At 39.1% G+C, this 26,081-nt stretch overlaps 1 non-coding gene and 1 pseudogene across 1 annotated transcript; both read right to left on the bottom strand.

Moving 5' to 3' along the window:
- Window positions 1-7,977: 7,977 nt before the first annotated feature.
- Window positions 7,978-8,079, bottom strand: LOC125096623 (U6 spliceosomal RNA). The gene has a single exon (XR_007126297.1). It is a non-coding gene; the product is annotated as a U6 spliceosomal RNA (small nuclear RNA).
- A 6,265-nt stretch (window positions 8,080-14,344) lies between these two features.
- On the bottom strand, window positions 14,345-14,461 carry LOC125096674 (uncharacterized; annotated as a pseudogene).
- Window positions 14,462-26,081: the final 11,620 nt, after the last annotated feature.

The raw sequence follows: 26,081 nt of genomic DNA, 5'->3' as shown, positions 1-26,081 counted from the left end.
TTTGGTGGTGTTTTTAGGAAGAAGTTGCCGTGACAGAGGTCGAAGAGCTTGCTGCCTGTGTTCTCCTCAAGGATTTTGGTGGATTCAGGTCTTTTATCCACTTTGAGTCTATTTTTTGTGAGGTATAAGGAAATGGTCCAGTTTCATTCTTCTGCATGTGGCTGTCCAATTTTCCCGCAACACCATTTGTTGAAGACTGTCTTTTTTCCATTTGACGTTCTTTCCTGCTTTGTCAAAGATTAGTTGACTATAGACTTGAGGGTCCATTTCTGGGTTCTCTATTCTGTTCCATTGATTTACGTGTCTGTTTTTGTGCCAGTACCATATTGTCTTGATGATTAAAGCTTTGTAATACAGCTTGAAGTTCGGAATTGTGATGCCTACAACTTCAGTTTCCTCTTTCAGCATTCCATTGACTATTTAGGGTCTTTTCTGGTTCCATACAAATTTTAGAATTATCTGTTCCATTTCTTTGAAAAAAAGTTGATGGTATTTTCATTAAATGTGTAGATCGCTCTAGGTAGCATAGACATTTGTTCTTCCAATCCATGAGCATGAAACCTCTTTCCATTTCTTTGTGTCTTTCTCAATTTCTTTCATGAGTATTCTCTAGTTTCCTGAGTGCAGATTCTTTGTCTCTTTGGTTAGATTTGTTCCTAGGTACCTTATGGTTTTGGGTGCAATTGTAAATAGGATCAACTCCTTAATTTCTCTTTCTTCTATCTTGTTGTTGGTGTGTAGAAATGCAACTGATTGCTGTGCATTGATTTTATGTCCTGCCACTTTGCTGAATTTCTGTATGAGAGCTAGCAATTTTGGGGTGAGTCTTCTGGGTTTTCCATTTACAGTATCTTGTCATCTGCAAAGAGTGAGAGTTTGACTTCTTCTCTGCCTATTTGGATGCTTTTATTTCTTTTTGTTGTCTGATTGCTGAGGCTAGGAATTTTAGTGCTATGTTGAACAATAGTGGTGGGAGTGAACATCTCTGGCAGGCTCCTGACCTTAGGGGAAAAGCTCTCAGTTTTTCCCCATTGAGAATGATATTAGCTGTGGGCTTTTTGTACATGGCTTTTATGATTTTGAGGTATGTTCCCTCTATCCTTACACTCTGGAGAGTTTTCATCAAGAAAGGATGGTGTATTTTGTCAAATGCTTTTCCTGCATCTATTCACAGGATCATATTGTACTTGTCTTTTCTTTTATTAATGTAGTGTATGATGTTGATTGATTTGCAGATGTTGAACTACCCTTGCAGCCCAGGAATAAATCCCATTTGGTTGTGGTGGATAACCCTTTTAATGTGCCGTTGGATCCTATTAGCTAGTATTTTGGTGAGAATTTTTGCATCCATGTTCATCAGGGTTATTGGTCTGTAATTCTCCCTTTTGGTGGGGTTGTTGTTTGGTATTGGGATCAAAGTAATGCTGGCCTCAGAAAATGAGTTTAGAAGTTTTCCTTCCATTTCTATTTTTTGGAACAGTTTCAGAAGAATAGGTATTAATTCTTCTTTAAATGTTTGGTAGAATTCCCCTGGAAAGCCATCTGGCCCTGGGCTCTTGGGCTATTTTTGATTACTGCTTCAGTGTCCTTGCTGGTTACGGGTCTGTTCAGGTTTTCTATTTCTTCCTGGTTCAGCTTTGGTAGTTTATATGTTTCTAGGAATGCATCCATTGCTTCCAGATTGTCTAATTGGTTGGCATGTAATTGCTCACAACATGTTCTTACAATTGTATTTCCTTGGTCTTGGTTGTGATCTCTCCTTTTTCATTCATGATTTTATTAATTTGGGTCCTTTCTTTTTTCTTTTTGCTAAGTCTGGCCAGGGGTTTATCAATCTTATTAATTCTTTCAAAGAATCAGCTCCTAGTTTCATTGATCTGTTCTACTGTTCTTTTGGTTTCCATTTCATTGATTTCTGCTCTGCTCTTTATTATTTCTCTTCTCCTGCTGGGTCTGGGCTTTATTTGCTGTTCTTTCTCCAGGTTGTGTATTAGAGACTTTTCTTGTTTCTTGAGGAAGGCCTGTATTGCTATATACTTCTCTCTTAGGACCACCTTTGCTGCATCCCAAAGGTTTTGAACAGTTGTATTTTCATTTGTTTCCATGAATTTTTAAAATTCTTCTTTAATTTCCTAGTTGACCCATTCATTCTTTAGTAGGACACTCTTTAGCCTCCATGTATTTGAGTTCTTTCCAACATTCCTCTTGTGAATGAGTTCGAGTTCCAAAGCATTGTGTTCCAAAAATATGTAGGGAGTGATTCCAATCTTTAGGTACCAATTGAGACCTGATTTGTGACCCACTGTGTGATCTATTATGGACAATGTTCCATGTACATCAGAGAAGAATGTGTATTCTGTTGTTCTGGGATGGAATGTTCTGAATATATCTGTGAAGTTCATCTGGTCCTGGGTGTCATTTAAGGCCTTTATTTCCTTGTTGATCTTTTGCTTAGATAATATGTCCATTTCAGTGAGGGGCATGTTAAAGTCCCCTACTATTATTTTATTATTGTCAATGTGTTCTTTGATTTTTATTATTAATTGGCTTATATAATTGGCTGCTCCCATGTTAGGGGCATAATGATTTACAAATATTAGTTCTTCTCATGGGATAGACACTTTAAATATAATATAGTGTCCTTTTCCGTTTCTTATTACAGCCTTTAGTTTAAATTCCAATTTGTCTGATATAAGGATTGCTATACCAGCTTTCTTCTGATGTCTATCAGCATGGTAAACTCTTTTCCACCACCTCACTTTAAATAAGGACTTTTCTTTGAGTCTAAAATGAGTCTCTTGCAGACAGCATTTCAATAAGTCTTTTTTTTTTTAATCCAATCTGATATCCTGTGTCTTTTGATTGGAGCATTTAGCCTATTTACATTCAGGGCAACTATTGAAATTATGAATTTAGAGCCATTGTATTGCCTGTAAGGTGACTGTTATGTGTACCGTCTGTTCCTTCCTGGTCTATGTTACTTTTAGACTCTCTCTTGGCTTAGAAGACCCCTTTTAATATTTCTTATAGGGCTGGTTTGGTGACCTCAGATTCTTTTAGTTTGTTTGTTCTGGAAGCTTTTTATCTCTCCTTCTGTTTTCAATGACAGCTTAGCTGGATATAGTATTCTTGGTTGCATATTTTTCTCATTCAGTACCTTGAATATATCATTCCCATCCTTTCTGGCCTGCCAGGTCTCTGTGAATAGGTCTGCTCCCAATCTAATGTTTCTACCATTGTAGGTTACAGACCTCTTGTCTTGAGCTGCTTTTGGGATTTTCTCTTTGTCTCTGAGATTGGTAAGTTTTACTAATAGATGTCTGGTTGTTAACCTATTTTTTATTGATTTTGAGGTGGATTCTCTCTGCCTCCTGGATTTTGATAACTATTTCCTTCTGTAAATTAGGGAAGTTCTCTGCTGTAATTTGCTCCAATATACCTTCTGCCCTTCTCTCTCTTTCTTCTTTTGCTGGGATCTCAATTATTCTAATATGGTTTTTCTTGCTGGTATCACTTATCTTTCAAATTCTCTCCTAATGATCCAATAATTGTTTATCTCTCTTTTTCTCAGCTTCTTTATTCTTCATTATTTCATCTTCTATATCACCAGTTCTCTTCTCTGTCTCATTTATCCTAGCAGTTAGAGACTCCATTTTTTTATTGCACCTCATTAATAGCCTTTTTGATTTTGACTTGGTTAGATTTTATTTATCCAGCAAGGGATTCTCTAGTATTGCCTATGCTTTTTTCAAGCCCAGCTAGTATCTTTTTAATCATCATTCTGAAATCTAGTTCTGACATCTTACTAATGTCCATGTTCATTATCTCCTTGGCAGTTGGTATTGCCTCTTGTTCTTTTATTTTTTTGAGGTGAGTTTTTCCATTTTGCCATTTTGTCCAGAGAAGAATAGTTGAACAAGAGAACAAAATGCTACTAGGGTAACAATGACCCCACAAAAATATATACTAAACAAATCAGAAGAGATCCAAAACTGGCTGTAGGGGAAAGAAGGGAGGGAAGGAAGAAAGGAAAAAAAAAAGAAGTCTATGATCAGGCTGGTGAATAGAACGCAGTCACACACTAGATTTTGGGTGTATTTTGGTCTTTTGGAAGAAGTTGCCTCCCAAAATTTTAAAGAAAGAAAAACTATATGTGTACAGAAATAAAGGTGAATACAATGAAAGGATGGAATATGACTGCAGAAATGAAAATTTAAAAAGAATTTTAAAAAGGATTTGATAAGATAAGAAGTTGGTTGAAAAAAATGAAGAAAAATTTTAAAAAAACGATAGACTATGATCAAGCAGGTGAATAGAACAAAGTCATACATAGGTTTAAGGTATATTTTGGTCTGTTAGAAGAATCTTCAAAAACATCAAGGTTAAATACAATGAAGGGATAGAATATGACTGTAAAAAATGAAAATAAAAAATATTTTAAAAAAGGAATTGATAAGAAGTTGGTTGAAAAAGGAAAGAAGAAAAATTTAAAAAAATAGAAAAAGAAAAAAAAGAAAATTTTAAAAATTAACTTTGGAAGACTAAGAAATCACAGGGAAAAAGCCATGAATTCTATGTGCTGTATTCTAGCGCTGGAGCTTTGCTGTTCTCATTGATTGGTAGACTTGGCCTTGGCTGGGAGGAGCCTATTGCAGTGTTTCTCAAATGTCTTTGCCTGAGACAGAATTACACTGCCTTTTCCAGGGGCCAGGCTAAGTAAATGCTGGGTTTGCTCTCTGTAGCTTTTTTTTCTGAAAGGTCTTCTACAGGAATGAAAATGGCAGCCTCCCACTCTCTGGTCCCTGGAGGAGCTGAGGAGAGGAGCCTCCGGGATTCATTCCTTACTATGCCCTCAGAGAAGAGCAGTCAATCACTCCTGTGTCCCTGGTCTCTGCCCACACTCCATGCTCACCTGGCCTGTGAATGAGAGTTTTTTTCTCTGGCACATGACCCCATTTGTCATCTCCAAACCCAGCAGATTCCTGTGGTGTGCTCCTGTGCTTCTCCTCCCAGGATAGGAAGAGCAGTCTCCTTGGATTGGCCACTTGTTGGGTCCCTGATAAGAGTAGTGGCCCAACTGTGCCACAGATCATGGTTTATGGCAACCCTGAGCTGAGAGCCCACTCCTTGGCTCAGTCTTTGCAGCTGGCTTCCCTGCTTTGAAACCTGGGAGCTCAACCACACTCAGGCACCCCTGGTCTTTCTGTGACTCTGAAGGTCCTGAGACCACACTGTTCCAGTGAGGGTTCTACCCCCTGCTTAGCCACCAAAGCAATATCCCTCACTGGTGCAAACTTCCAAAAGTTCTGATTTTGTGCTCTATCACTTGCCAGGAGGCTCCCTCCCCCCACAGTCTATTTTCCTGTATCTCACTTCAGTTTCACTTCTCCATATGTCTTACTTTCCAGAAAGTGGTAGTTTTTCTATTTATAGAGTTGCTGCTATTCTTTTCTTCAATGACCTGTTGAGTTTGTAGGTGTTCAGAATGGCTTGATAATGATCTAGCTGAATTCCTGGGACCAGATGAAATTTAGGTCTCCTACTCTGCCATCTTGGAGCCCCTCTTGTCACAAACTGTTCTTAAAATTCATATGAATGAGTAAATGATCCAAGAATAGCTAAGATATTTCTGAAAAAAGAAATTAAGAAAAAGGACTTAAACTATTGAGTGTAAGAAATTATGAAGCTATAATACCTACGAAACAGTGGTACTGAATCAAAAAAGACCAATGAAAATAGAAGAGATCCAAAATAGACTGATGGGATAGCAAATAAATACATATAATATAGCAGAATATTACAAATTGGTGGAGAATTGATATGCATAAAAATTAAATTAGATTCCTTCTTCATACCATATACAAACAAAAGAAAGAAAAACACAGGAAATATAGCTAATCTTGGGGTAAGGAAGGATGGTATAAGCAATGGAAGAAAACACAAAAGGGAACATCAAGAGATTTGCCTATAAAAATTTACTAATTTCTAACATCAAACAAACGAAAATATATGTATAATATTGATAGAGAAAGCATTAAAATTATTATCTAAATAACTCTTTTAAATCAGTGAAATGACTCATATAGGAGAAAGACAATGAACAGAGAAGAAATTCAAATTGGATAGCAACAAACAGAGAAACATATTATTTAACTAGCTAATGTATGCAAAGTAAAATGAGATGCTATTTTTTTGAGATGCTATTTTTTACCTACTAAATTGGTGAAGTTAAAATAAAACAAAAACCTGTATTATTCAATACTGGTGAGGGTGTGAGGAGATAGGTATTCTCATCCATTGCTGGTAGAAGTATAGATTGACAAAAATTTCTGGAAAGCAATTTGGTAATGACTTTAAAAAAATTTACACCTAGTGGCACCTAGCTGGCTCAGTTGGTTAAACATCCAATTCTTGATTTCTGCTCAGCTCCTGAGCTCAAGGTCATGAGATCAAGCCCTTACTGGGCATGGAGTCTGCTTAAGATTCTCTCTCCCTTTCTCTTTGCCCCCTACCCTCCCCCCGCCACCTGGTCATGTACACACACTCAGTCTCTCTCTCTCTCTCAAAAATTATTCCTATTATATTAAAATTTATAACAGTTAAAAGTGAAAAAATTAAGTGTCTAAGAATTAAATCAGTGAAGTTATATTCATATTATAGACTTATGCAGCTAGCAGAGATCATGTTTTGAAGATATATTTAGTTGTCATGAGGGAAATAGTCAATATTGATGGTCAGTGGAAAAAGAAATCTCTAAGTTTATATAAAATTTATTTCTAACATTTTAAACAAAAAAATATATGCATACTATAAAAAGAAGATTGGTGGTGTACTTGGTTGGCTCAGTCAGTTGAGCATCTGCCTTTGGCTTAGGTCATGATTCCAGAGTCCTGAGACTGAGCCCCACACTGGGCTCCTTGCTCAGTGGGGAGCCTGCTTCTCCCGTTCCCTCTGCCTGCTATTCCCCTTACTTGTGCTCTCTCTCTGTGTCAAATAAGTAAATAAAAACCTAAAAAAAAACAAGATTAGAAATAAATATAACTATTTTAATAGTGATTGTCTCTGCTAAAATTGTGGAAGATTTATATTTTCTTCTTTATATTCTTTTAAGCCAACTTTTCTACAACAAACATGCATTAGTTTTGCAAACAGAAAAAATATCTAAGATATCAGCAAGAATAAAGAGACATATGTACAAGATACCTCAAATAAATGACTTATTGAGAATTTAAAAGAAACAGCATTAAGGATCTGGAAATCAAAACAAAAGGAAACAATCAGGTTACACAGTTCAGGTAAAAGCAGTGAGCAGTTTTGTCAGGAGAATTTACCAGAGTGTGTTCCATGAGTCCTAGTGCTGTTTATATTATTGCTCAGTATGTAATATTAGGAAAATTATGGACTGATGCAAGGGAATGTTCCCTGGCTACTAAGGTTGGGTGCAAAAGCAAAATAGTTTCTTAACTTCTCTTAAACTTCTGATAAGCTAAGTCTTTGAAATACTATTATCATCAGTTGTTAATGTTCACATGTGTTAGATTCCAAATTGTAGACATTGGAATAAACATTCTGTTTTATAAATTCAAGAACCAAGGTTATCTTTTAGCCTAAACAGAAGCCCGTTATCAGAGTGCCAATGGAGAGGGTCAGGTTTTTTTCAATAAAGGTTTTCAATCTGTTGAAGCTCTTCATTAAATATTTGACCCAGATTCTAATGTTCTGTGCTGTTAACATGAAAGAATCCATGTTAGTCTGTAAATATCAGAGCAAATGTGAACAATTTACCCTTAATCATTATCACATCAAAACCTGGCCCTTGAGGTAGATGTGATTTTATTTAGTGTCTTATACTGCAGCTGTAAACAATATAATTGTTTAACCCCAAGTTGTTTAAACTGTTAAGTGGAATTATTTAGCTGTATCTGTTAAACTTGGAGAAACTTTGCTCAATACACGGACTTCTTTTTTTTTTTTTTTTTTAACATGGAATGCTTCATGAAGTTTTGTGTCATCCTTGTGCTGGGGTCATGCCAGTATTCTCCATATTGTTCCAATTATGTGCGATGAAAGTGAACATCATGGACTTCTGTTTTAGTTCACCGGGTATCATGATCTTCCCAGGGACAGGCCAACAGATCCAGTTTAGTTTGTTCCTGGTTTGAACAGAAAAGGAAGCCAAACAGGCATGCGGGTAACTCTCCCGGTAGGCTTAGCAGGTTATTTAAATTTAAGTCAAGAAGAGGAGAGGTGAGCACACAGTTTTGTTTTCTGGTGTTTAGAACTGGACTTTGATCCTTCAGAAGCTTCCTTCAGAAGCTCTTTTTAATTATTTTGATGCTGAGAGAAGCATTCTGGTACAAATTTTGAAGGCCCACTAAGCATAAGTATAGGTCAATGTCAAGAGAAGTGATAATTTCCATCTTCAAGAGTTTATGAACTAAATAGACTCCCCATAGTCCGAACCTGTGTTCTCCTAATGTCCTGTGATCTCACGCAGTTACCAGTAAAAAGTTTTTGCAACCGACCACAATGTATGTATATTAATTAACTATGGTGTATAGATACTATAGTGCTAATACATGAGATATGTTATAAACATGAGTTAAATTAAATAAAGATAAAGTAACTTTGCATTTTAAATGATATCAGTAATGATATCATCATGTATTTATTAGTTAATAAATCAAGGCAACACATAGCGTGCAATTCATTATTAAGGATAGTCTATATAAAGCCAGATTTGAAATGGTTTTCTTAGATGATTCACAATTTTTGCATGTTATTTCTTGGCTAACCTCATTAGAATTAGCATTGTGTTGATTGGTTCTCGGCCTTCAGGCTAAGATCAAGTGTAGAATTATCATTGTGGTTTTTTTTTTTCTTCAAGATTCTTTTTATTTGTTTTTAAATTATTATTATTTTTCTTAAGTAAGCTCTATGTGGGACTTAAATTCATGACGCTGAGATTAAGAGCTGCATGCTCTACCAACTGAGCCAGGTAGGCATTCCTTGTTTTTTTCTTTCTTTCTTTCTTTTTTTTTTTTTAAGTAAACTCTACACCCAATGTGGGGTTCAAACTCATTGTTTTTACTTCATAGTGAAACTTTATAGAAAGCTTGCACTCGAAGTAGAATTGTCAGCTTGTTCATTTTCTTTTTGTTAGCTTCTGTTCACATTACTAGCATTACAATTCAGGAGTCTCACTAGAAACTTTTAAAGCCATTTGTCAAGTATGTCAAACTAAGTCTTTTAAAAAGCAAATGTCTCTGGGAGGGTAACACATTCAGTCCTTAGTTTTGAGTGTGAGTTTGTCAGAAATATTAACCTGTCACCTTCAAGGCCTGAGAAACTAGTCTGTTAGTTATTTGAGGGACAGAATTTTTTGTATCCTCTTCAGTTCTTAGGAGAGCATCTGAAAACCCTTTTGTTCAATGCAGTTTTTCCTGAATAGATAGGCGTGGTACTGTTTTGGTGGTGGATAGTTTGAGGCAGGGTCAGTCAGAAGGACTAACTTCCCAAGACAAGGAAGGCATGGAAGGTCTCCTTTGAGTCTGGGAGCCAACTGCCACCTTAGAGAGGCAGGAGAGCAGTGGGGCTTTTGTGTGGGAAGGAGACTCCACAGGACGGGGCAAAGAAGAGCAAATGGCCAAATTCAAAAGGAAAGAAAGACTAGATTCTGGGAGATGGTCATTCCCTGTAGAAGTCTAGAATACATTATTAAAGAGTTGTCTTTAAATTGTGTTTTGAGGAAATAGAAACAAGGCTAGTAAGAAAAAGAGCAAAGACTGGTGTAAAGTTAAATCAGAATAAGACTTCGGTTTCCTTGATTGAGTTTGAGGACCTGGAACATACCTGGACATAGTGTCCTATTATACATTAGTAGGAAGAGATGGCAAAATGTGTATAATGGTAGCCTCAGTGGATTTGAAACTGTTATTATCATTTGTGGCTGTCATGAGTATGTTGAAAGAAGGCTGCTCTGTTTGTCTACCTGAAGTGCAAAGGACATGAGTACAGCAAGCCAAGCTGAGGAAGAGTCTGGGACTTGCTGTCAAAGGCAGGATGGATATCCTGGAAGGTTCTCAGGAATAAGATGCAGGAGAGTGAGGACAGAAGAGTTGAGCAACAGCATAAGACAGTGGGGATACTCTGTGAAGAGTCAGAAAGAAAGCCTCACGGGCAGGGAAGGGTGCTCCCTGAACATCAGAGGCAATGATGAGCCTTGATATCAGTTGGGAATGGTGCTAGTGTGGACCCACCTTCCCCTCTGTGGGGACAATGGGGTCAGGGTTAATTTTAAAAACATGTAGCATTGGGGCGCCTGGGTGGCTCAGTGGGTTAAGCTGCTGCCTTCGGCTCAGGTCATGATCTCGGAGTCCTGGGATCGAGTCCCGCATCGGGCTCTCTGCTCAGCGGGGAGCCTGCTTCCTCCTGTCTCTCTGCCTGCCTCTCTGCCTGCTTGTGATCTCTCTCTGTCAAATAAATAAATAAAATCTTTAAAAACAAAAACAAAAACAAAAAAAACATGTAGCATTGCAGAAGGGGTGCCAACCAACCCCATGGCTGGGACCAGTGCACCAGGCCAGCAGTAAGTGCCACCTGGTAACAGCCCTGGGGGATTCAGCCTTCTACTCACCCCTCCCTAGCCTTTTAGTAGCCAAAGGCATGTGTTGCAAAGAGGCTGACTGTAGCATGCTCTAACTATCTATTTAGTTCCAAACTATTCAAGTGGTGACCCTAAGAGTTAAGAACTCTCTAGTTTAGGCATAGGGAGAGTTTGCATCAACAAACAACCCACAGAGAAATGCCTCCTGGAACCTACTGTTGGGCACGCCTGCAGCCACCCCCAGGTGCACACATAAGCATAAACCGCAGAAGCATTTATCAGGTGTCCCTCCTCCCTCTTCCCACTGTCAGGCTTCTTTCAGCACCTCACCTCTAGATGACATTCACACATTGCTTCCCTGTTCCACCCCACTTAAGGGTTCACAAGTGAAACATTTGCATAGTTTTTAAGAATGATTATTTACCAACAGTGGTTTTTCCTCTCCATTTCTTAGCCCATTAAATCTGCAGTAGAAAATATTCTTTTGTCAGTTGCTCTATGCTCAACTTTAAAAAAAAGCTTTCAAACCCAAGGAATGGCCAGGGAATAGAAAGCTAATTTATGGTTCAGCCCATCCTGGTATCTGAGTTGACCTAGACTGTTATGCAATGCTCCCTGCAGGGGAGGATATTGTATAGAAATACCGTCCTGGGCTGCAGTTTAAGACGGTTTAATAGCTGTGTAATGATCCTTTGTTGAGAGAACCTTGGAGAACCAGTGGGTTTTCCCCATAGGGGCTACAGCACTTCCTGGCTCACTTGTCTTAGGCTTAAGTACTAGCGATCTCCTATTTTTAGTGTTTTCTTCCTGCAGGCTCTGCTGCAGACAGTTCTGCCAGGCTTCACATCATCCTTATTGGTTCAATCCTCTAGACTAATACAGAACTCAGGTGTACAAGGGAAATGGCCAAGAGTCACTGCATTGTGTATTGGGACTTTGGTTATTACCAGAAACAGTGAGATATCTTATGCATATGATACTCATCTCCATTAAACAGTCTGCAATTGTGATGGGAAAGAGCCTTAAGACTTCTCTGGATTCTTTGTATTTTGCTGTACATAATTTCTTTCTAGCCCCAAAGGTTGAGATACAGAAATATACAGAAATTGGAACCATGTTTGTCATGCTTTATGAAGAGGCAGTATTCAGTGGAGGCTCAGAGCTGCCTGCACAGGAACCCTTTTGCAACCTTTATTTCCTCATCTGTAGAATGGGATCAACATACTCACCTCCTAGGAATGCATCAGCACAGGATTTGGGAGGTAGTAAGCACTTGTCAATGTAGCTATTATTGAGTCTTTTGTAGAATAGAAACCTAAATGTCCCTTAATATGGGATGCAAAAGAATCATGATTGGTATTACATACATCTCAGAAAAATCTGTGTTTCAAAATGGCAGCAGTGACTTTACATATGAAAATGATCAGGTCAACTTGTGAATTGATATCAGAAAGAAATGCTTTCTCTTAAATCCTTGTGATATAAATGGAAATACATTCATATGCAGTCATTTAAACATGATTAAAGAACTCTATAGAGGCCATTTTGGGGGACAAGGCTTGTTTTTTTATGATAGGACAAAAGCTAGATATACTTTGAAATATATGCTTATTATTTTTGTTAAATGAACAAAAGTCAATATTGGAACAGAATATATAAAACCAAAGCCTGAGTAATGAGAACATTTCTTTGATTCATTTTATTGAACTCTTGATTTTAAAGTACAGTATTTCCACTTTAATAAAATGGGGGCATATTTGATATTTGAAAATGTCAAAAGGGTTATTAAAGTCATTCTTATAGATGATCTGTTCTAGGGAATTTTAAAGAGGATAAAACCAGGATCTCTGTACTTGTTGGGTGATTGTATAACAGCTCTAAAATTTGGGACGCCTGGGTGGCTCAGTGGGTTAAGCCGCTGCCTTTGGCTCAGGTCATGATCTCGGGGTCCTGGGATCGAGTCCCGCGTCGGGGTCCTGGGATCGAGTCCCGCGTCGGGCTCCTTGCTCAGCAGGGAGCCTGTTTCTCTCTCTGCCTCTGCCTGCTTCTTCTCTCTCTCTCTCTCTCTGAGAAATAAATAAATAAAATCTTAAAAAAAAAAAAACAGCTCTAAAATTTGTCTATGTGCCACTTCCTTCCTGATGGTGCACAGGAGAAGAATGAGGCACAAACAAGTCAGCTTCAAGAGAAAGGGAGCAGGGGTTGACAGCAGAAGACTGTCACCCTGAACAACCCCTCAGTCCTGTATTTATTAGATATTAAACAGTAATCAACAAAGGAGTTGAAGAAGACTATACACTAATTATATGCCTTGTAGGTAAACAAGAAGGAATAGTGGTTATACATTGATTATAAGTCTTGCAGATAAGCAAGAAGAAAAGCAGGATATGCCTGGTCAAGCAGTATAAAATTTATAGTTGAGCAAGCACATTCAAAGGGATCATCTAATTAGCCACAGGTGGTCTCTGGAGTAGGGGAGATAACAGAAAATAGAAGCAGGCAGCATTCTGTCCTGAGTGGCGGGGTGTTCCAGGCTGCTCAGGTTCAAGGATGTATATCATCTTCTCCCCCAGAGGCTTATTGCCAGTACAGGTTTTTTGTTTGTTTGTTTGTTTGTTTGTTTTGTTTTTTGTTTTTTTAAGGCTATATCTAAACATGCCTGATGGCTAGTACAATTTCTTATAAGTTATATTTTAAGTAATACATTGTTCTGAAGGACAGTTACATTTCCCTTTTTTTGTTTGTACAGAAGTAGGAAAGTTGATTTTGCAACTTCTCAATCCTTTAGTCACTAGAAGGATTTTTGTGTGCATCTGAGGACTAAGCATTAAAAGATGATAGCAATAAAAGGAATAATCATTGCACCTATAATGCCAAGGTCAGTTTGTTTGATCCAAGTAAAAGGGTTTAGATCAGACAGAATATCATTAATCCTTTGCGCAAAACTCATTCCTGGAACTGATTGTAATGATGAGTGAGTGATGTCTTGAATAGCATTTTGAAGCTATTTAATATCTAAAGTTAAATTATTGCCATAATAATTGGTAATATGATAGCAAATCTTGCTCAACATTATTTTTGATTTGTTATAGGCATGGGGAGTAACACAGAAGGAAGAAAAATTTCAATCACATAAAAGGTGGAGCCTAAGTTTTGTATTTTGAAGACCATCTCCTATATATATTATGGCTGATTCTAAATCAGAGATTCTGTTATCTAATTTTTGATCTATGACTGTTTGTTGATTCCAAGCTTTGCTAGCATTTTTGTGCCACTTTTGTACAAATTGTGTGGTTTGTACAGTCTGATATAAAATTATTCCTGCAGTGTAGCCATAGCAGTAATGGCTATAATTCCTAAAATGGCTGCTATAAGCAGCCCAAGAAATCTTTTTGATCTACAGACTCAGTCTTTCAAAACTGTTAAAAATTCCTTTCCTTGTATTTTAACATGATAAATCGGTTTATCTTGATAAATTTTCTCAGTCAAATATGCCCCAGTTTTTCCAGTGCTTCCAAACCCATTAGTTTCTTTGTTTTATTTTATCTTATCTTATTTTATTTATTTGACAGATAGATCACAAGTAGGCAGAGAGGCAGAGAGGCAGGCAGAGAGAGGGGAAAGCAGGCTCCCTGCTGAGCAGAGAGCCCTATGCGGGGCTCAATCCCAGAACGCTGAGATCATGACCTGAGCTGAAGGCAGAGGCTTAATCCACTGAGCCATACGGGCGCCCCAGATCTTGTTCCTTCTTATCTGCATCAAAACTCACATGAGTTCCAGGTTGCAAAAGAGGATTTATTTTTTGTACTTTGTCTAAGTCTTTGTTCACAAACTAAACAAAACAGCACAAGTGCAATTCTTTGTTTGTTTTTAAATTGACCCTGGAGATAGGGTAAAAGTAGCAACCGGGCAATGGAATCTCTTTTTTGAAAATGGTATGGAGCCACAGTAGTTATCATCACTGAAATTTCACTGGTATAGTCTGAATCAATAATGCTGGTGTGAGCTAGTATTCCCTTTGAAGTAAGGCTGGATCTCCCCTAAAGTAGCCCAGTGGTTCCCTTCAGTAAAGGGCCAAAAATATTAATTGGAATTTTAGTGGGAAGCTTGGCAGGCATTAAGAGATGATTTTTGGGAAGGGGGATATCTAGTCCAGCACTACCAGGCATAGCATGTAATAAATTTAAAATGGTACAATTGTCCGAAAGCTGGGTATTAAGGGAGAATTGGTCCCCTTGTTTTTTCAGGGCTGAGGACTTGCCCCAAAATAAGTTTCCCTGAAGGGGAGATCCATCCTTGTGAAAGTTAGAATGACACTGATTTGCCCAATGTTTTCCTTTTTACACTCAGGACAAAGACCTGGTGACTTATTTCTTGCATTTCGTGGAGGGAATTTTCCTTTTTGCCTACACTGAGTTTTAGTAGATCCTGTCTGCCCACAGCTGAAACATTGTCCTTTTAATTTTCCTGTGGTCAGAGCAGCTGCTGCTTGAGCTAACAAATCAGCTTTACAGGTCTCTCTTTCTACTCCTTGGCATAGCTTAATATAATCTGTCAATGTTCCCTTGCCTTTAAAGGGTGTAATCGGTTTCTTACAGTCAGCATTGGCATTTTCATAAGCCAACTGCTGAAGAATGGTATCAGCAGCCTCGAGATTATTTATCTTTTAACAGCTTCTTGTAATCTCGCAATAAAGTGAGTATTGGGTTCTTTTGGACTCTGTACCACTTTTTGAAAAGAAGAGCAATTCTCTCCTTGGGATTCTGTTCTCTCCCAGGCTCTCAAACAACAATGCCAGAGCTGCTCAATAGCTTGATCATTCATTTGTACCTGATCTTGCACTCAGGCCCATGGCCCAATGCCCATGAACTGCTTCCTGGAAATAGGAACATTGCTAGCTCTGTTATGAGCAGCTGCTATATCTGCATGATATTGCTACCATGTTTTAAATTGCAAAAACTCCTGTGAGGATAGAACTGTTTTTGGTAATAGTGACCAATCAATTGAAATAAGTCGATTGCCTTCTGCAATGCCTTGAATGGTTCCCTTTGTAAATGGAGAATTAACTCTATCATTTTGTACTGCTTGTTTTAATTCCTTCAATAAATTGAAGGGAAATGGCTCGTGTATGGCCTCATAAATACCATTAGGGTTGTTAAAATCATGTCCTAGAGTGACATGTTCTCTAATAGTAACTGGGAAATTAAAATGTAAGGCATCTGGGTCTCTTGCTCACTTTGCTTCAAGGAGGCCCTTTTGAATGGCTGATAGCATGGGTTTTTCATCCTTTATGCTAAATGGTGCCTTCTCATAGGATGGTGGAGCTGATGGCGATGGTGCCAAGGCATAGTAGTAATTGTTCTCTCTTTCTGTTTTGTTATTGGGGTGGGGGGAGAAGACTCCTCCTTTATATATTTCTTTGTGATGACTTTAGTAATTTTTTTTCCCTCCAGGATTGCATGTTCAGCTCCCTCTTTTTTAGTTTCTCCTGAACATTCATTATCGCTATCTGAATCAGAGGTTTGTAAAGGCTCCAAAACGGAGTGAATAAGGGTCCAAGTGGACCATATAGTAATCAGAATTGTTTTTTCTTTAGCATGTAAAAGTTTTAACTTATGACCTACTTTTTCCCATGTCTGTAAATCTGAAGTCCCTAATGTAGGCAACCAGGAGCAATGTTCTTTAATTACTTTTAAAAGCTCCAAAAGTTGGCCCTCACTGAATTTTGCTCCTCCAACCTTTAGGAGCCATCTCAATAAACATACTTAAGGGCGATATTTGTTGGTGCTTCTTTATATTACCCATACCCTGCGATAAGTACCACAACTCACCAGCGGGAGAAAAAGGCACGGCCTTGCAGGCAAACACATTGGGACTTCTTATCCTGTTCCGTTTCAGATCCCTGTTCCAGTGCTACTTGCCACTTCCTGACGGCCCATGGGAGAAGAATGAGGCACAAACAAGTCAGCTGCAAGAGAAAGGGAGCAGGGTATGACGGTAGAAAAGACTGTCTCCCTGAACAACTCCTCAGTCCTGTATTTATTAGGTATTAGTAATCAACAAAGGAGTTGAAGAAGGCTATACATTAATCATATGCCTTGTCGATAAACAAGAAGGAATAGGAGTTATACATTAATTATAAGTCTTATAGATAAGCAAGAAGAAAAGCAGGATATGCCTGATCAAGCAGTATAACATTTATAGTTGAGCAAGCACATTCAAAGGGATCATCTAATTAGCCATGGGGGTCTCTGGAGTAGGGGAGATAACAGAAAAAAGAAGCAGTTCCCCACTGCTCAACTTCCATGAAACAGGTGGCATTCTGCCCTGAGCCAGTTGGGCATCCCCAGCTGCTCAGCTTCAAGGACCTATATCATCCTCTCCCCCAGAGGCCTGTTGCCAGTATATGTTTTTCTTAAGGCTATATCTAGGCATGCTTGATGGCTAGTACAATTTCTTATAAGTTATATTTTAAGTAATACATTGTTCTGAGGGACAGTTACATCTATGCTTATGCTCCTATGAGAGAATAAAGAGGGGAAATTTGAGTATAACTTTTAAATATTTTATTCCAAAAATATTACTCTGTATTAATTTCCAGTGCAAACCACTTATTAACCAAATAGTTATTCTAAAATCAGAAAACTTTTTTTTGGTGGGGGGAACTGGGAAAAACTTGGGGGGAGAGAATTTGTGGATAGTTTTGAATGTGAGTACTAACCACAATTGTCTGTTCATGGCCTGAACAGGAAAAATGACATTATGATAACAAATAGTTGTGCCTACAGGCCTTTTTTGTGGGACACTGCACTGGTTCATTTTGTTGATAACAAGGCTTGAGTGAAAACAGCTACACTTTCTCCAGTGTGAAACAGGGGTGCAAGCTGAGGGGGAATCAAGTTGTCTTAAAACTTGTCAGCAGCAATATCACCCGTACTTTTCCTATGGACATGTGTTAATAATCATAATGGAAATTTTGATTTCCATTATGTTAATATTCATAATGGAAATAATCATAATGGAAACACAGTATGTATGGCAAAGAAGAAAGCCTCTTTCCCAGTGATAAATATTTGGTAAATACTAATGAAAATGTGTGATTTATTTTTATTAAACTATGCTCCTGTTCCCTCACCTATCCTCCCCTACACATTGCTTTCTTCTTTCCTATACCCAGTCTCAGCAGCACCCTCAGAGAAAGCCCCTCCCTCTGCTCAGAAATGCCTCAGGCTTTCTTCTTCTAATACTTTCCCCTCCAAGCCCTCACCGTCCCCACTTTTCCTTTTCTACCTTCCTCCTGCCATCCTGCTCTGCTTTCATAGAGCTTCCCTCTACTCAAATTTCTTACTCCTTGCCAGTTCTACTACACTTAAAGTATGTCCCGCTGATGACAAAAAAGGAAATTCATCTTTAGTGTATGGTAACAGAAATATATCTGGTCAATAAAGCAACTGATTGCAGTTTTGAAGTGTGCCTGTTGTAGTTAAAATGTGCTTCCTCTGGGGTGTCTGGCTGGTGCAGTTGGTTGAGTGACTGACTCTTGGTTTCAGCTTAGGTCATGATCTCAGGGTCCTGGGATAGAGCCCCATGTGGAGCCTACATTTGGCTCTGCACTCAGTGGGGAGTCTGCTTAGGATTCTCTTCTCCCTCTGCCCCTCCCCTCCACGCACTCTCTTTCTGAAATAAATGCATAAATTTTTTTTAAAAAGTGCTTCCTCTTTTTCACTTTTTAGTCCATTAAATATACACACATCTCTTAAAGATTTTGTTTACTTATTTGCCAGAGAAGAGAGCACAAGCAGGGGAAGGGGCAGGCAGAGCAAGCAGTTGGAGAAGCAGGCTCCCTGCTGAGCAGGGAGCCCACAATGCCGGACTCAATCCCAAGACCCTGGGATCATGACCTAAGCTGAAGGCAGATGCTTACTGACTGAGCCACCCATGTATCCCAGTCCATTAAAACCTTTGCATTTCAATTTATACTGTTTTAAAAAGGTTTTTTTTTGTTTTGTTTTGTTTTTAATTTGAATAAGAGTGACACACAATGTTACATTAGTTTCAGGTGTACAACACAGTGATTCACAAATTCTGTACATTATGCTATGCTCATCGCAAGTGTAGGTCCCATTTGTCACCAGACAACACTATTACAATATCACTGATGGTATTCCCTTTCATCCCAGTAGCATATTTTATTACAGAATTGGAAGCCTGTAACTCCTACTCCCCTTCACCCATTTTGTCCATGCCCCTAGCCCCTCCCTGCTGGCAAGCATCAGTCTGTTCTTTGTATTTATAGGTCTGATTCTTTTTGTTTATTCACTTGTTTTTTTGTTTGTTTTTTAAGATTCCACATATGAATGAAATCATATGGTATTTGTCTTTCTCAGTCTGACTTATTTCCCTTAGCAGGATACCCTATAGGTCTATCTGTGTTGTCATGTAATATTCCGTATGTATGTGTGTATGTGTGTGTGTGTGTGTGTCTATGTGTGTGTTTATAATGATTTATACTGTTTGAGACTTAAACTTTTTGAATTTCTCTGTCCATATCTCTTTGGATATGGCCCTTTGCTTATATCCTTCTTCTGCAATGCTTGTTAGTGTGATGGACTCTTTCATTCTAGTCTCCATGTAACATTACAGGCACGGTTTTGATCTTTCTATTTCTCTCTGCAGCATTCAGAGTAGTTTCCTCAGATGTGCTTTTCAAATCTAGTAAATCTCTAGCTGTCTATGTTCTGTTATTTAACCTGTTCATTGAATTTTTAATTAAAATACTCTATATTTTTCATTTCTGAAAGTTCTACCTGGTATTTCTTCATAATTTGCTCCCCCACCCCCCACACTGATTTTTAAATAAGATTTTGGGTTTTTTAAAAAAGAAATTTGACTCATCCTTTTAAAATTTTAAGTAGTCAACATACTGTTTTTTAATTTAAATTCAATTAGCCAACACAGAGTACATCATTAGTTTCAGAGGTAGAGTTCAGTGGTTCATCAGTTGCATATAACAGCTAGTGCTCATTACATCAACTGCCCTCCTTAATGCCCCGCACCCAGTTACCCCATCCCCCCACTTACCTTCCCTCCAGCAATGCTCAGTTTGTTTCCTAGAGTTAAGAGCCTCTCATGGATTGTCTCCCTCTCATATGGTTTCACTCATATGCGGAGTATAAGGGACAGTGCAGAAGATCATAGGGGAAGGGAGGGAAAACTGAATGGGAAGAAGTGAATATACTTTTTACATACTCTTTCACATTGCCATTCTATTATTTCAAGTACTTACAGATCTAATTTTGCTTTTTTTCTGTTCACTGACTTTCATTCACTGTTGGCTGTTCCTTGCGTGTTTTGTCAGTTTAGCTTATGAGTTTGTGGTTAGTGGGCCTTATTTCCTCCATGAGAATCTCTTCTGGCTTCTTTGTGAAAGTCCTTCTAGACCAGTTTTACAGCCAATTTATTATAATATTGTGGCTTGGGGTTACTGTGGTAATATAAGTAGCCAAGCTCCACCTCTACTTGAAGAGAAAGCCTGGAGTTCTAAATTCTCAGAGAAACTTTTCTTTTCATCCAGTGCCTACAGCAGATAAGCTTCCTTTCAACAGCCTGTGCCTGTGGGTAAGTTTCTCTTAACCCACCCCTCATGTGAACTAAGGATTGTGTTTAGACTGTGTTCACAGTCCCATGACCCGTTTCCTTGTGAGGATTCAGTCACACCTTCTGTTCAAGCTCCCAGGGGCCTGGGAACACCCTTCTCTGAGGGCAGCCACAGCATCAGCTGAGGCACTCACTACTCCACTTTTCATTCCTTCTTAGTTATGGCACTTGGAAATTACCCTTCCCCACCCTGCTCCACACTTCCTTCTGTTTAAAGATCAGCCTTGCATTAAAAAGTTATTCTGGGGACGCCTGGGTGGCTGAGTTTGTTAAGCGGCTGCTTTCAGCTCAGGTTGTGATCCTAGGGTCCTGGGATCGAATCCCACATCTGGCTCCTGGCTCAGCAGAGCGCTTGCTTCTCCCTCTCTCCTTCCCTCCCTCCCACTCTGCCTGCTGCTCTCCCTGCTTTGTAATCTCCTTTTCTGTTAAATGAATAAATAAAACCTTAAAAAAATTTCTTAAGAAAAATTTGTTCTGTTTTCGTAATCTTAAGGATTTTAGACAAATTATATCAGCCATATTGTCAGAAATAGGAAACATCACCAATCACCTCAGATTAACTGTCAGGATGTATGATTCTTTCATACATTCAGTGACAGGGCTGGAAGGCCCAGCTGCTGGTGTTTTAAAATCATGTTTTGCACATCCTGTCCTATACATATTGATGCTCTGTATCCGTTTAGTCAGATGTAGGTGCCAATGCATAAGCAAACTTTCTGGAAGTGTGATGCCCTCCCCTCAGCTTCTGCACTGTCCACAGAAGAGCAGTATGCTATAATAATTCAGAGCATTACCTTTGTCATTCTCTATATCTGGGTTTCAGTTCCAACTGTCACTAATCTTTCTGTGAGATCATAAAGATAATAGGCTGATTGTTTTCTGAACTTCAGTTTTCCCAGAAATAAAATTGGGACAATAGTACCTGCCATACCTGATCATAGCAAGGATTAAATGAGATGCCAAATACAGAGCACTTAGAAAAGATAGAGTGCCTGGCACATTGTAACTGTCATCAACAAATGCTAAGTATTCTTGCCATTACTCCTTTATCACCCTTGAGACTGACACCTGTGGTAAAACCATTTCTTAGCACACTCACACCTTAGTTTTAGAATCCAATTTTCTGACTCTCCCCCTTTTTATTTGTCATCTGAGTCATCTAAGGTGAGTAAGTTTTGGAGAATGAGGAGGCCACAGGCTTCAGGTTAAGAGCCTTAGGTCTAAATCTGGCTTTGCTGCTTGTTGGCTATGGGTATGTGTGACAACTTCTCCAAGACTCATTTTCCTTTGCTGTAAAATGGGGATATGAATGGGGTTGCCTGTGTGGCTCAGTCAGGTAAGTGTACAACTCTTGATTTTGGCTCAGATTATAATCTCATGGTTGTGGGATCAAGACCCACGTTGGACTCCATGCTCAGCAGGGAGTCTGCTTAGGACTCTCCCTCTCCCTCTGCCCTTAACCTCTATGAGCACTCTCTCTGAAAATAAATAAATAAATCTTTTTTTAAAAAGGGGGGTATGAACAACTTATGTCATGATTGTGTAGGATAAATGTGGAAATGCCCACACAGAATGGTACATGGGGGTTTCCATAGGGACTCTGAGCCTTCTGTAGGCAGGCCCCATGCATTCCTTCCTGCATTCTGGGACTCACCTGCAGCACCATTCAGGGAAGGCTGAACTGAATTGAATGAATGAAACCAGGAAGGAGAAATGAAGCACCGATATAGCAGGATAGGAAACAGTATGCACAACCTGCAGGAAGTGACTCCCTATGCGGCCACAGGAAGTCAGGGCCTGAGTTTCTGTTTTAGCAGTAATAGTTTTGCTGTGTTTCTGTACCTGAGAATGGGGACATTGTCTCCATCCTTTCTATCTTTCCATGGTGACCAGAATAGGTCCTGCACAAGGTGACGTCTGCAGCTGTGCCGAAGCCCTCACTCAAGGCCCGCCATGTAGTGGGTGGAGAAGCCCTGAGGAAGTTTGAGTCACTTTGGGCTGGTAATGGGGAAGGCCTGGACTCTGTTTCTGCCAGAGAAGCTAGCGAAGGGTGTGGAACCTGACTTGATTCTCTTCTTACTTTGCATAAGAATCTTGAGCCTGACATTTTCATTTCAATAGGAGGGGGAAATAAGGGAGACTCATGAAGGATAAAGCAATTCTTCCTTCTCAAGTTGCTCTTGAGTTTCATTTGAAGAGTAGATGGAAACTTTTACATAAAACCAGGACAAACTCATTTGGACATTGTTTTGGAGCTGTAAAAATAGAGCTCTAAAAATAAAAACTGATTGATTGGAACATCAATCAGTTGCTCAGATTCCCCAGCTTTGCAATGTTTGCATCTGTCTACCATCTCCTCAATGTTTTCCTCCTCTTCCTGGTAACAGCGGCCCTTTACCAAAGTGTGCCAGGTGCTCTGTGTTCCCACCCATCTTCCCAGTGTCTCTGCACCATATGTATTAACATGCCATTTTCACAGATGGGAAGCTGAGGGTCAGAGAAACTAAGGGATTTGCCCAAGGAGGAGACACAGCATGTAGGAGTACATGTTTCCAAAGATGTCTTTGTCCATTGTCTCTTGATTCCTTGTCATCCAGCAAAGCCCAGTCAAGAGACCTATGGTCCAGGCTCTCCACTTCTTCTAATAAAGTATGTGAGCTTGGGGAAGTCACTTTAGGGTATCTTTCATCTCCAGCTTCTAGGTTTCTTCTGACTCAATTTCTAGGAGATTTCTGGTGGACCATCTCCAGTGTCCCTTTACCTCACAAACTGTCATGTGAAAGTCTCATGAAATCACGCAGAATACTAATATTTATTAAGTGCTGATTTTGAACCAGGGTTGTGCTGGGTGCTAACCAAAATTCCTGATATTTATTAGTCCTGACACTAATATCCTTTAATTTCTGTTATTTTTAAACACATGATCATTTCTATGATTTGCTTTCTACTCCTTATATCTAGAATGTTTTCTTCCTGTGCCTTCTGTGCCAGAGAACTCAAGTAAGAATAATTTGCTTTGGATGGGACCCCACAAAAATGCCTCACTATGTTAATTTTTGGTAAAGAGCTGGAGAGAAAAAGGCTGGGCAGGTAGTTTGGATTGAAAAGAATGAGCATGAATGATTTTCTTTATAAAGGGCAAGGGATGGTTTTCTGACTTCTCATTAATTTAAACCATTTGGGGGAACTCAAGGCCATGAACCCTTGATTCTTTGTGTGAAAAGTTGTAAAAATGATCTTTTCTGTTTCTTTATATGACTTCCTAGAAACCTTTTTGCTGTGTGGAAGTATCTTGCTCAATAATCACCTTTAATACTTAATTTAAAGTTTGAATTCCTAGATGACTTGTTCTTTCTAGAAGAATGCCAGACAGAGAGGTATCCATGGAGACCACCTTTGGCCTGTAAGTGCTTTAAAGTATGCTTTGCTATTCAAACTCTTATGCCACATAATTTCTCTGACTTGCCATCTTGTAAAAAGTCTTAGAGATAACGATCATACTTTAAGAAAATGTTCAGAAATTATTTAAGGACATCAAATCTTAGGCAATCTCCATGGTGGTGATTGAGAATCTGGAGCCCTCCAAGTTCACATTTATTTTAATATGCAGGCTGAGCTCTCAGGAAGGTTGATGCTTTAACCCTCCTTCTAACTACACCTAGCTAGAAGGACAGCTATACAAACATACATATAAAAAATACATATAAAACCCCACAGGCACAAAGAGTTTGGTTAAATTCATAGCAATTCAGCAGATTTATCTAAATCCCCAAGCTAAATCCCCAAACTTCCATAGTTTAGCATGATTGAAGTTGATTTATCGTATGAAATTCAGGGTGGAAGGCAAGAGCTAGGATGGAAGGGAGGGGATTTCTTTACAGTAGTTTTGGAACCTGGGTGAGGGAGCCTCTGCTGTGTGGCCCTGCCCTGTGTATCAACAACCAACTGGGGGAAGGAGGAAGAGAGAACAGGAAGATTTCTTGGGAAGGTGCCATGGACTACTCATGTCAGCCCACATTCGGTGGCCCAGACTCACTTCCATGTTACCACCTAGCTACAAGAGGCTTGGGAAATGAGATTTCCCAAGTTGGCCAACAGCTCTTCATTCTGAAGGGGAGCAAATGGCTGTCTCTAGCTATCTCTGTCACCTCTCTACTGTGTGCATGGCATTGTGCTCCCAAAGGGCTGACAGTGTAGGTGGTGAGGATGTTCCCTTCCCTTCCTTCCTGTGCCCCTCACCATCCCCTCTGTACCTTTCCCCTCCTTCCACCATTCTCTTCCATCCTTTCTTACCTCCAACACACCCATACACACACACATCCCTATTGCTTTTCTTCTGCTTTTACATGGAAAATCTGCTCTACAGGGACCTTACATATAGAAGTTAGTCTGAAAGTACAGGCTGAAAGGAAATCAACCAATATGCACTACCCTCTCCAAACTAGGCTGGAAACCTAAAGGGGTTTTCTAAAGGGTATTGGCTCAGGCCTCATGCTATTTTCCCAAAATGTAGTTTTTAGCAGTCACTAACTTGCCAAGAACTTGAGAGGACTTCCTGTTGCTGCCCCAACCATATACTCCTTTGCCTTTTGCCTTAGACTCATTATAATATGGCCCCTACTCCCTTGTCCAAGCTTATCTCACATGCTCCTTTGTTCCTCAACAGGGAATAAATCCTGCCCACTGTGAGGTGTTTATTCATTATCTTGCGATGATTCTGTACTCAATGTTCTTGAAGGCCCATCAAAGCTCCACCCACAGTATAAAATCTTCCAATAGATAGAGACTTACACGATTTATACTCCCATTTGGTTAGTGGTAATCTGGCAGTGTAACACATTTCCCTCTCACTGTCTTATGGCTGTTTCTGTGTCCTTTGTTAGGTTATATGTTTCTGAAGCAGAAAAAACAAGGCTGATACAGACAGCTCCTGCTTCTCAATGCTTAGTGTTCCGCTGTTATATTTTACAACTTTGCATTTTAAACTACACTTTGCTCGTTCCACACTTTAGAAAAGCTGAAAGTAATCATGCATTGTCCTATTCAGGAGTGAATGCCATCTGGCTGTAGAGACCAGTAACTGCAGATTTAGAGCAGAAGTTTCCTGACTGAACCGGGGCTAATGATGGCTAATTCTTCCCCTTGTTGATGACTTTTCTGAGGGAATGTCAAGAATCCATTTCAGCCAGAGAAGGGGACTGTTATTCCTCCTTTGTGTTCCCTGAGTGCTTAGCAATGGATACAGACATGCTGGTTACTTATTTAAAATTAAAACCCGCTGCTGTCAAAATTTATTTAGTATCCATTGTGGACCAAGCATTTTATCTATTGTGCATTCATGTATTTATTTTATTAAAGTTTCAACAACTCAGTGTCTTGGGTATTCCCATCCTTATTTTTAGAAGAAAACTAGGGCTTCTTAGCAATGAGGAGCAAAATTGCAGACTAGTGAATTCCCTGGAGAACCAGGGCTCTAAATTCAAGTCTTCTGACTTCAAATCCTATGCTTTTTTTTTTTAATTCTACTCTTCTATAAAGTAGATTTTCTATAAAGATCATTGATATCAATACTGGAACCCTTACAAGTACGGGCTAAGGGATCAGGAAGGAAAATTATATAATAGAGCTAGGTTTCAATTCTAAATCTGTGATTGACTTTATTGAAGCCACAAACTTCTAGAGTATCAGTCTTCCTCTGTCCCAGCCCCTCAACCTGTGCAAATCAAATCAAATATGCAGAAGAGATGTTAAAAAAAAAAGACTTTTGTTCTTCTAAAGTAATATTCTTTGTTAGAAGCTTTTATTTAAAAAAAGTAAA

The sequence above is a fragment of the Lutra lutra genome, chromosome 3 (assembly GCF_902655055.1).
Source record: "Lutra lutra chromosome 3, mLutLut1.2, whole genome shotgun sequence".
In the NCBI taxonomy this organism is placed as follows: domain Eukaryota; kingdom Metazoa; phylum Chordata; class Mammalia; order Carnivora; family Mustelidae; genus Lutra; species Lutra lutra.
This window is presented reverse-complemented; position numbering and strand designations above follow the sequence as displayed.